Source organism: Hyla sarda, chromosome 3 (assembly GCF_029499605.1).
Source record: "Hyla sarda isolate aHylSar1 chromosome 3, aHylSar1.hap1, whole genome shotgun sequence".
NCBI lineage: Eukaryota > Metazoa > Chordata > Amphibia > Anura > Hylidae > Hyla > Hyla sarda.
Genome location: NC_079191.1, coordinates 37,889,407 through 37,898,783, shown reverse-complemented (window position 1 = coordinate 37,898,783; position 9,377 = coordinate 37,889,407).

The following is a 9,377-nucleotide window of genomic DNA, read 5'->3' as shown; positions in this document are numbered from 1 at the left end:
CATTGAGGTGCAGCCCATCCCTACGGTAGAGCCGGTAACCGACAGCGAAGTCAGCCCAGTTCTCCATGAACCCAAACCCTTCCTTCCTACACCAGCTTCTGAGCCACTTGTTTACCTCCCTGATCTCCCGCTGCCTCTCTGGTGCGGCTCGTGGTACTGGTAGTATTTCAGAAAAGACTACCTTGGAGGTCCTTGCCTTAAGCTTGCGGCCTAAGTCCCTGAAATCATTTTTAAGGACACTCCACCTACCTCTTACTTTGTCATTGGTGCCAATATGTACCATGACTGCTGGGTCCTCTCCAGCCCCGCCCAACAACCTGTCAACCCGATCCGCGATGTGCCGAATTCGTGCGCCAGGCAGACAACACACTGTTCGGCGATCCCGGTCTTTGTGACAGATTGCCCTGTCTGTCCCCCTAATAATTGAGTCCCCCACCACTAGTACCTGTCTGGCCTGCCCTGTACTCCTCCCTCCCTCCTTACTGGAGCAGACACCCCCCTGGCGGTCAGAGGCGGTATCCTGCTGCAGTTCTGCTAGCTCTGTAATGGCATCCCCCTCATCTGCCAAGCGGGCAAACTTGTTGGGGTGTGCCAGTTCAGGACTAGCCTCCCTGACACTTTTTCCCCTACCCCTCTTTCTAACTGTTACCCAGCTAACTGCCTGACTGTCCTGCAACTCCGTCCCACTGTCCTCCCCCACCTCTATTCTATTGTAACAAGTGTTACAAAATGGTACAATATTTAAAACCACACCACCACAAAAGATTATGCTTAGTTCGTTAATCCGGCATTCAGTACTTTGGAATATAAATAGTAGTTTAACGGTCCGCAAAATAGCAGCCTGGGCATTTAATACCCGAGTCCATAAGTGTACCATCTAAAGAAATGGATTTATAATTACTAGCCACACCGTAGTTGAGATATTTACTTGCTCCAATGGAATGCAGGTGACTGCAGGCACTTGTCCAAGCCGAGGTCTGTGTGCGCTGTAAGGTGAGCGCTGGCGTGCGCTGATGCGGCTGGTCTGTCTGCCACAGATCTGATGGCTGCCGCGTGATGTTCTATGGAGACAGCTTGCAGATCCCCGATGTCCGGGCCTCGTGGAGTTTGGCAGAGACAGTGGGCTGGGTGGGTGGAGGCTGCTGTTGTTATCAATGGATTCCAGACTACTTCTTCGCATAAGTGAGTATATCATGTGGCAGTGATGCGTTAATTCATGTCTAGAAACGTTTCAGGGTACTTTTGGATATACACGACCCTTTCCTCAGTAGAAGTATAGTAGATATACTTCTACTGAGTAAAGGCTTGTGTATATCCAAAAGCACCCTGAAACACGTCTAGTCTTATTAAGTGGTTTTAAATATTGTACCATTTTGTAACACTTGTTATACAATATTCACCTACCCACAAGGGCCCTGTGAGAGGAGGAGTAGCATAATTTTTATATATGTAAGAATTTTTATAAATATAATTTTTTCATCTTATAATTGAAGCACGGTTTTTCATCTACATCATGTATCAGTAAATCTGATATTTGCCTAGAGGTTTATGGTTATTCTTGATTTTTCTATTAATTTACAAATCTGTTTAACTTTACCGCACCAGTTGATAAAAAAAAAAAAAATGTTTTCCACCGGTGTGCTACTAACCATTTAAAGTAGGATATGATATGCTTACACTTTGCGGGCCGCACAGCCAAATGCTTTTTCCAACTCCCTCTAATGATTGGTAGGGGTCTGACATGTCAAAAGTTTGCTGCTCTTTTTGTCTTCTTGCTGCCAGCTTCCTAGACTTACTATGGTTTCTATATCTGTTTCTTGCAGAGGGATGGGAATCCCAGTTAGTCGCGGAGAGAAGCGCTCAGCTGAACACTTCCCTGGCTTGTTTTAATGACACCTCATACGTTTGTTTGTTTGTTTTTTGATAGTATTTTTTTTCTTCCAATAACAGGGACATTTTAAAACTATGTCTGTGTTAGGGATTTGCACAGAATATTTGTTAAACATTTACTATATTCATACAGTGTAGACACTGAATCCTATGGCATTCTAAGCTAAAAGCATATGAACATTGTGGTCTTTTGATTTAGGTTTTGAGCTGTTTAAACAATGCATTCAGTTCTCCTTATTTGTTCGTATTTGAACAATTCTGAATTCTGACCATTAATATGGATCATTGTACAAAAATACTTATACTTATACTTCCATTTGTGAGACGGGGAGATGGCAAGTGAGATAAGTTAATAAAAATGTATTTATTTCGGTTCCAGATGTTGCTTGTTAGCATTCATTTGTTAGTAAGAAAACTTCAAATTTATTACAAATTCCAGCTCTCCACGGTTCAAACTTCAGCTGTCAAATACCAAATAAATATCTTATTTAGCAATCCGTAAATTCCCAAAATGACATTTATGGAAATCCAATATGATTAACCTTTTTTGGCTACGTTCATATACATATTTCACCAGTCTAAATTTGTGACATTTAAGACTCAGTTAAAAATGAATATAAAAGCGAAGGAAGGGGAATCTGCTGACTGCAGAGCACAGACGGATCCGGATTCTCCACATATTTAATTTCACTTAATAAAAAAGAATTTTAACGTCTCGTAAATTTTTTGCTTCTTTTACCTATTCTTTTTTTCTTTTCTGGGGTAGTTTTGGAACATTTCTTTCGGTATATATGCAGTGTCATGTGATTGTATGAAAAATCAACAGATTTGTCTGAAGTAATCCTCACAGATCTTCTTCCAGACAGTATTATTATTGCAAACCAGCAGGAACTTGAAGTACAATTGTTGGTGTCACAACAATAACTTTGTCAAACTAAATTTACATTTTATAAATAAAAACTTAAAAATGCCTCATGCATAAGTATTCAAGGCACGCAGTGGATGCTTCCAGCCCATGTATAGAATATAAGGGTAATTTAGTAATGATCTTAAGGGTTTGTTTTTTTTTTAATATAAAAAAGTTGCAGATTTTGATTTACAAAACTTTACACCATTGTATTAAATGTGTTTGTGTTTTTTTTGTGTGTTTTTTTTTTGCTGTTTTGTAATTATCTTATCAAATTTTTAAATTGGGTCTTAAACATACATTGAAATAATTTTAAAAAATCATATTCCCTCCGCAGCTGTCATTCCAATGCTTCATGGTTCCAGTGATGTGCCGTATCTGCAGGAGCTGTCCCTCCTGTGCCAATCACTGGGTAGGAGCAAATCCCTATAGAAATCCTCTCCTGCTCTAGGCATTTCCTGACATTGACCCTGTAGTCAGACTGGAAAGAACTACACAACTTCCTGTGGAGCATACAGCAGCTAAGTACTGGAAGGATTAAGCTTTTTAAATATAAGTAATTTACAAAACTGTATAACTTTCTGGCACCAGTTATTTTTTTTCCCAATGGAGTACTCCTATAATTAAAACAAATTATCCTAGATTTAATAATTTCCGTACTAAAAGGAAATACAGTATCTTGTACTGGAGAGAAAGAGTGGTATCCATCAAAACACCTTTGGCGTTGGTGTGCGGGCTCTGGTGTGTCCTTCATATAAGGATACACTGGCGAATGTCTCAATTTTAACATCAGTGTTGAGGGATAGCCAATGTATTGTTTACATCTACCACAGTAGTGCATCCATATTCTTGTATTGTATCCATCAAAGCAGATCAGATTAAAAGCCTTTTAAAGGGGTTGTCCAGGAATAGAAAAACAGAGCTAATTTCTTACAAAAAACGCTCCCTGTCTGTCTCCAGTTTGGGTGTGGTATTACAACTTGGCTCCATTCACTTCAATGGAACTGAGCTTCAGAACCACACCCAACCTGGAGACAGACTGGGAGCATTATTTGACAGAAATGAGCTCTGTTTTTCTATTTCTGGATAACCCCCTTAAATCTTTATTATCTTATTATGTATAATTCCTATTTATATTATTATAGGGGCAGGGTGCATCATTTTTATATATTGCTTACTTAGCATTTCTGGCTTTGGCATCATTTGTCTTTTCTTTTTCTTACCATTTTCTTACAAGCATTTAAATTCTTAGTTTATAATACACTTGGTTTATACCAGAGAGGTCTTTTGGATGTCGTTGTTTTTGGGGCGGTTTTCTGTGTCGCACCGGGCATTGTTGGGTGACCTGATTTGGACTTTGTGCTTATAGTATTCTGTACTAATTCAGGAGCCAAAAATAAATCTGAACGTCAGGTATGTATTCATACAAATAGCTTTCCTTCATAAATAGAGATGTAGAAATGAAGGAGATCCATGACAGCTGTGACATTGTAGGACAGTGGTTGGCTCTGCCAATAGGCAAAATAGGCAGCTGCCTAGAGCGCTCCCTCTTGATGGGGGGGCACCACTGCCTTCCAAGACAACCAACATCCAAACCACTCACTCAGCGAGCAGCATGAGGAGGAGGTTTGTTACAGTGCGTCACCGAGTAGTAAGGTGGGGCGTGTCAAAGGAAGGGCCAATGGGCGGAGTCAAGGAGGCGGCAAAATTAGCTTTTGCCTAGGTTGACAAAAATCCTTGCACCAGCCCTGCTGGTTTATATAGCACAGTGGTCTCAAACTGTGGCCCTCAGGATGTTGCAAAACTTCAACTCCCAGCATGCCCGGATAGCCAACGGCTGAAGTTTTGCAACATCTGGAGGGCTACAATTTGAGACCACTATTGTAGGGCAAGATCCTTTATATATCACTTTTGGTGAGCTAAAAACATAAAATTTTCTCTGGCTTTACAGCTATTATATGCCAAAATATAACTATTTGATCAAATATAAAAAAAAATAAAAAAAATGGAAAGAAATACACAAATAAAAAATTATACACTAACACTTAAAGGGGTACTCCGGTGAAAAACATATACTTTTTTTTAAATCATCTGGTGCCAGAAAGTTAAACAGATTTGTAAATGATTTCTATTAAGAAATCTTTACCTTTCCAGTACTTTTTAGCAGCTGCATGCTACAGAGGAAATTATTTTCTTTTTGAATTTCTTTTTTGTGTTGTCCACAGTGCTCTCTGCTGACACCTGATGCCCGTATCAGGAACTGTCCAGAGCAGGAGAAAATCCCCATTGCAAACCTATTCTGCTCTGGACAGTTCCTGACACGGACAGAGGTGTCAGCAGAGAGCACTGTGGACAAGACCAAAAAGAGATTCAAAAAGAAAAGAATTTCCTCTGTAGCATACAGCAACTGATAAGTACTGGAAGGGTAAAGATTTTTTAATAGAAGTAATTTACAAATCTGTAGAAAATACTAGGATGATGAGTAATGTTCTATCAATACATGCATGCAGTCCCAGTACAATATATGGGACATTGCAATGATATTGTTAGCACAGCATCTTTGTCAACAAAAAATAGGCAATAGAAAAAATAAAGTTTTACTAAAGTGCACCCTTCAGAATGTAGGGATGAAGGTTCCTTGTCGTAGATAAGGGTAACACAATATTGTAAGTATTGTACTGGGGAACTTGGAAAAGGTCTCCGCCTTAAGTACATTACTGCGCAATAATGCCATTGATTTCACTCTTACTTCCGGTTGGCCATGCTCACCAGAACCAGAGCTTCTCCCTTCTGGCTGTGCACACTGGAGCTCTCCAAATACTGAACAAGCTTTCTCTATAATGCTGCAAGAACAGGAACACAGGCAACTCTACTTCGCTGTCTAAGGCCGTGTTCACATGACAGAAATTCCGGAATTCCACCTAAATTTATTGCCCATTAACTTTAAAGGGGTTCTGCAAAGTCATTTTCTGCTGCGGAATGATTTATGTGAAAATCCCGATGGGACCTGGCTTATATTTTTCCGGACTTCAGCTGCGGAACCCCATTGAAGTCAATGGGGCTTAAATTCAGCAAATTTTGTGTGGAATGAAGAGTATCCCTAGCACTGAATATAAGACTAACAAAAAAAAGGGGGGGGGGTTCATAAAACATAACTTTTTATCAAATTTTAAAATCCACCATTTCAATGTGAACCTTAATACCATTAAAAGGAGCCAGCCTTGGCTAGTCTTACAATATAGATACAAGTTATCAAAAGATTCCCTTAGCCCCAATGCGTGTCTACCGTACAGCGCCGCTGTGTGTCATCCAGCAAGCGCTCGCTCCCGCCGCCGTCATCCTCCTCAGTATGCCTGCGCAGAGCAGCGCGCAATCAGGTTAGTTCTCGATACTAGGTGCAGAGAGGAAGCGCACTCTGTACCTAGCACTGCAAAGGCGCACTGAGGAGGAAGATAGTGGCGGGAGCGAGCACTTCCTGGATGACACACAGCGGCGCACAGGTTAGATTAGCTGAAGGGCGCATGCGCTGGGACCTGTGTGTCAATCACACAGAGATCCCAGCGCGGACATACGGGGTAGGCGTGGCGGCGGGGCATCGCGCACCTCGCGCCACGCCTATCCGACCATCATTGGCTTTGAATAAAAGCCTTTTTTGCAGTCATGAAAGACGCCAAATTTCAGGTAAAAACATTGCTATACCAACCACCTGCACACAGTACAAAGGCTGTGTGCAGGTCATTGCACCAAAATTTCATGACAGTTGTGCTTTAATGTGCAGCTAAGTCAGGTGGTCAAGTGCATGGCTAAGCACTTCTCTCCTTGCTCTCTGTGTAGACTGAGGGTATGTTCACATGGCAGAGTGTCCATGCGGAATTCTGCAGGAATATTCCGCAAGGAGATTTCAATGGGATTCTGCTGCACTGTATACACCATTCCAGTGTTCGCAGAATGAATAGACACGTCTATTATTTCAGCAGTTTTTCGCTCGGAGATGCATTGCAGTCTGTGACACAGTGCATTTCCGACTGCACATTTCCATCGGATTAGTCAAATGTGTGGAATGTTCATACTTGTTGTCCATGCAGACATTCCACACATTATTTCGCTGTGTGAACCCGGCCTTGCATGTTCAATTCGTGATTTAATAATGAAGCAAAAAACAGGTGTGGATCATAATGAGACAGAAAAGATACATAGTTACATAGTTACATATAGTTACATAGTTAGTATGGTTGAAAAAAGACATACGTCCATCAAGTCCAACCAGGGGATTGAAGGGAAGGATGTAAGGGGATAAGGGAAAGGGATGTAGTTTTATAATTCTGCATAAGCATTGATGTTATTTTGTTCCAGGAATGTATCTAACCCTGCTTTAAAGCTGTTAATTGTTCCTGCTGTGACCAGTTCCTGAGGTAGACCGTTCCATAAATTCACAGTCCTCACGGTAAAGAAGGAGTGCCGCCCCTTTAGACTAAACCTTTTCTTCTCCAGACGGAGGGAGTGCCCCCTCGTCCTTTGGGGGGGTTTAACCTGGAACAGTTTTTCTCCATATTTTTTGTATGGGCCATTTATATACTTATATACGTTTATCATATCCCCCCTTAAACGTCTCTTCTCAAGACTAAACAATTGTAACTCCTTTAATCGCTCCTCATAGCTAAGATGTTCCATGCCCCATATTAGTTTAGTCGTGCGTCTCTGCACCCTTTCCAACTCCGCAGTGTCCCTTTTATGAACAGGCGACCAAAACTGAACAGCATATTCCAGGTGAGGCCGTACCAATGCTTTATAAAGGGGGAGTATTATGTCCCTGCCCCTCGAGTCCATGCCTCTTTTTATACATGACAATATCCTGACGGCTTTGGAAGCAGCAGCCTGACATTGCATGCTATTCTGTAGTCTGTGATCTACAAGTACACCCAGGTCCTTCTCTACCAGTGACTCTGCCAGTTTAATCCCCCCTAAGACATACGACGCATGCAGGTTATTAGTACCCAGATGCATAACTTTACATTTATCCACATTGAACCTCATTTGCCAAGTGGATGCCCAGACACTTAGTCTATGCAAGTCATCTTGTAACTTATGCACATCCTCTATAGACTGTACCGTGCTACAAAGCTTGGTGTCATCTGCAAAGATAGAAACAGAGCTGTTAATACCATCCTCTATATCATTGATAAATAAATTAAACAGCAGCGGGCCCAGTACTGAACCTTGGGGTACACCACTAATAACCGGGGACCAATCAGAGTACGAATCATTTACCACCACTCTCTGGGTACGATCCATGAGCCAGTGTTCAATCCAGTTACAAACTAAAGTTTCCAAGCCCAAGGACCTTAACTTACCTGTCAGATGTCTGTGAGGGACAGTATCAAACGCTTTGGCAAAATCCAGAAACACTATATCCACAGCCATTCCTCTGTCAAGGCTTCTACTCACCTCTTCATAAAAGCAAATTAGATTGGTTTGACAACTTCTATCCTTAGTAAACCCATGCTGGCTATCACTTATAATACTATTATCCCCTATGTATTCCTGTATGTAATCCCTTATAAGTCCTTCAAACAATTTACCCACAATGCACGTTAGACTTACCGGTCTATAATTGCCTGGCGAAGACCTAGAGCCCTTCTTGAAGATTGGTACCACATTAGCCTTGCGCCAGTCCCTTGGCACAATACCAGACACCAGAGAATCTCTAAATATCATGAACAAGGGTACAGATATTACTGAACTTACCTCTCTAAGAACTCTTGGGTGTAGTCCATCCGGCCCTGGAGATTTGCTTACATTTACTTTACTTAACTTACCTTGTACCATCTCTACATTAAGCCAGTTCAATACATTATATGATGTGTTACCAGCACTGACCTGACCAATGTCAGCTCCTTCTTCCATAGTATATACAGAACTAAAGAACCCATTCAGTAGCTCCGCCTTCTCTTGATCGCCCGTGACAACCTCCCCATTATCATCATTAAGGGGTCCTACATGCTCTGTCCTTGGTTTTTTTGTATTTATATATCTAAAAAAAATATTTAGGATTAGTTTTGCTTTCTTCGGCCACCTGTCTCTCATTTTGAATTTTTGCTGTTTTTATTACATTTTTACAGATTCTGTATTTACTGCTTCTGTATTTCAAGAAATTACACATTTTAGCTTTAAAACTGCATTAAAAAACTGATCAAAACCTAAAAATGTAAGGCTATGTTTACACGGCATGATTTCTGTGATTTCCATTCTGCAAAGCTTGCTGCGGAATTTGAGTGTAATTTCAGCCAAATTTATGTGTGCTCAAAACAAGCAATTCTGCTGAAATTCAAAGCCTGGTTGACTTCAATGGGATTGTTCCACAAAATTCCACAAAATTTTAAGATATGTTCAATGTTTTCGCACAATCCAGAAAGTAGAATCTCTGTGACGTTTCTGCAATGGAAATTCTGCTGTGTGAATGTGGTCACGCGCCTTTTCAAGTTCTTGAGGAAAATGGAGAGTTGGTTGTTTTTTATTTATAATTTTTGGTGCAAATTCTGGCACAAACACAATTTGTGGCTCAAATTCTGGCACACTGCAC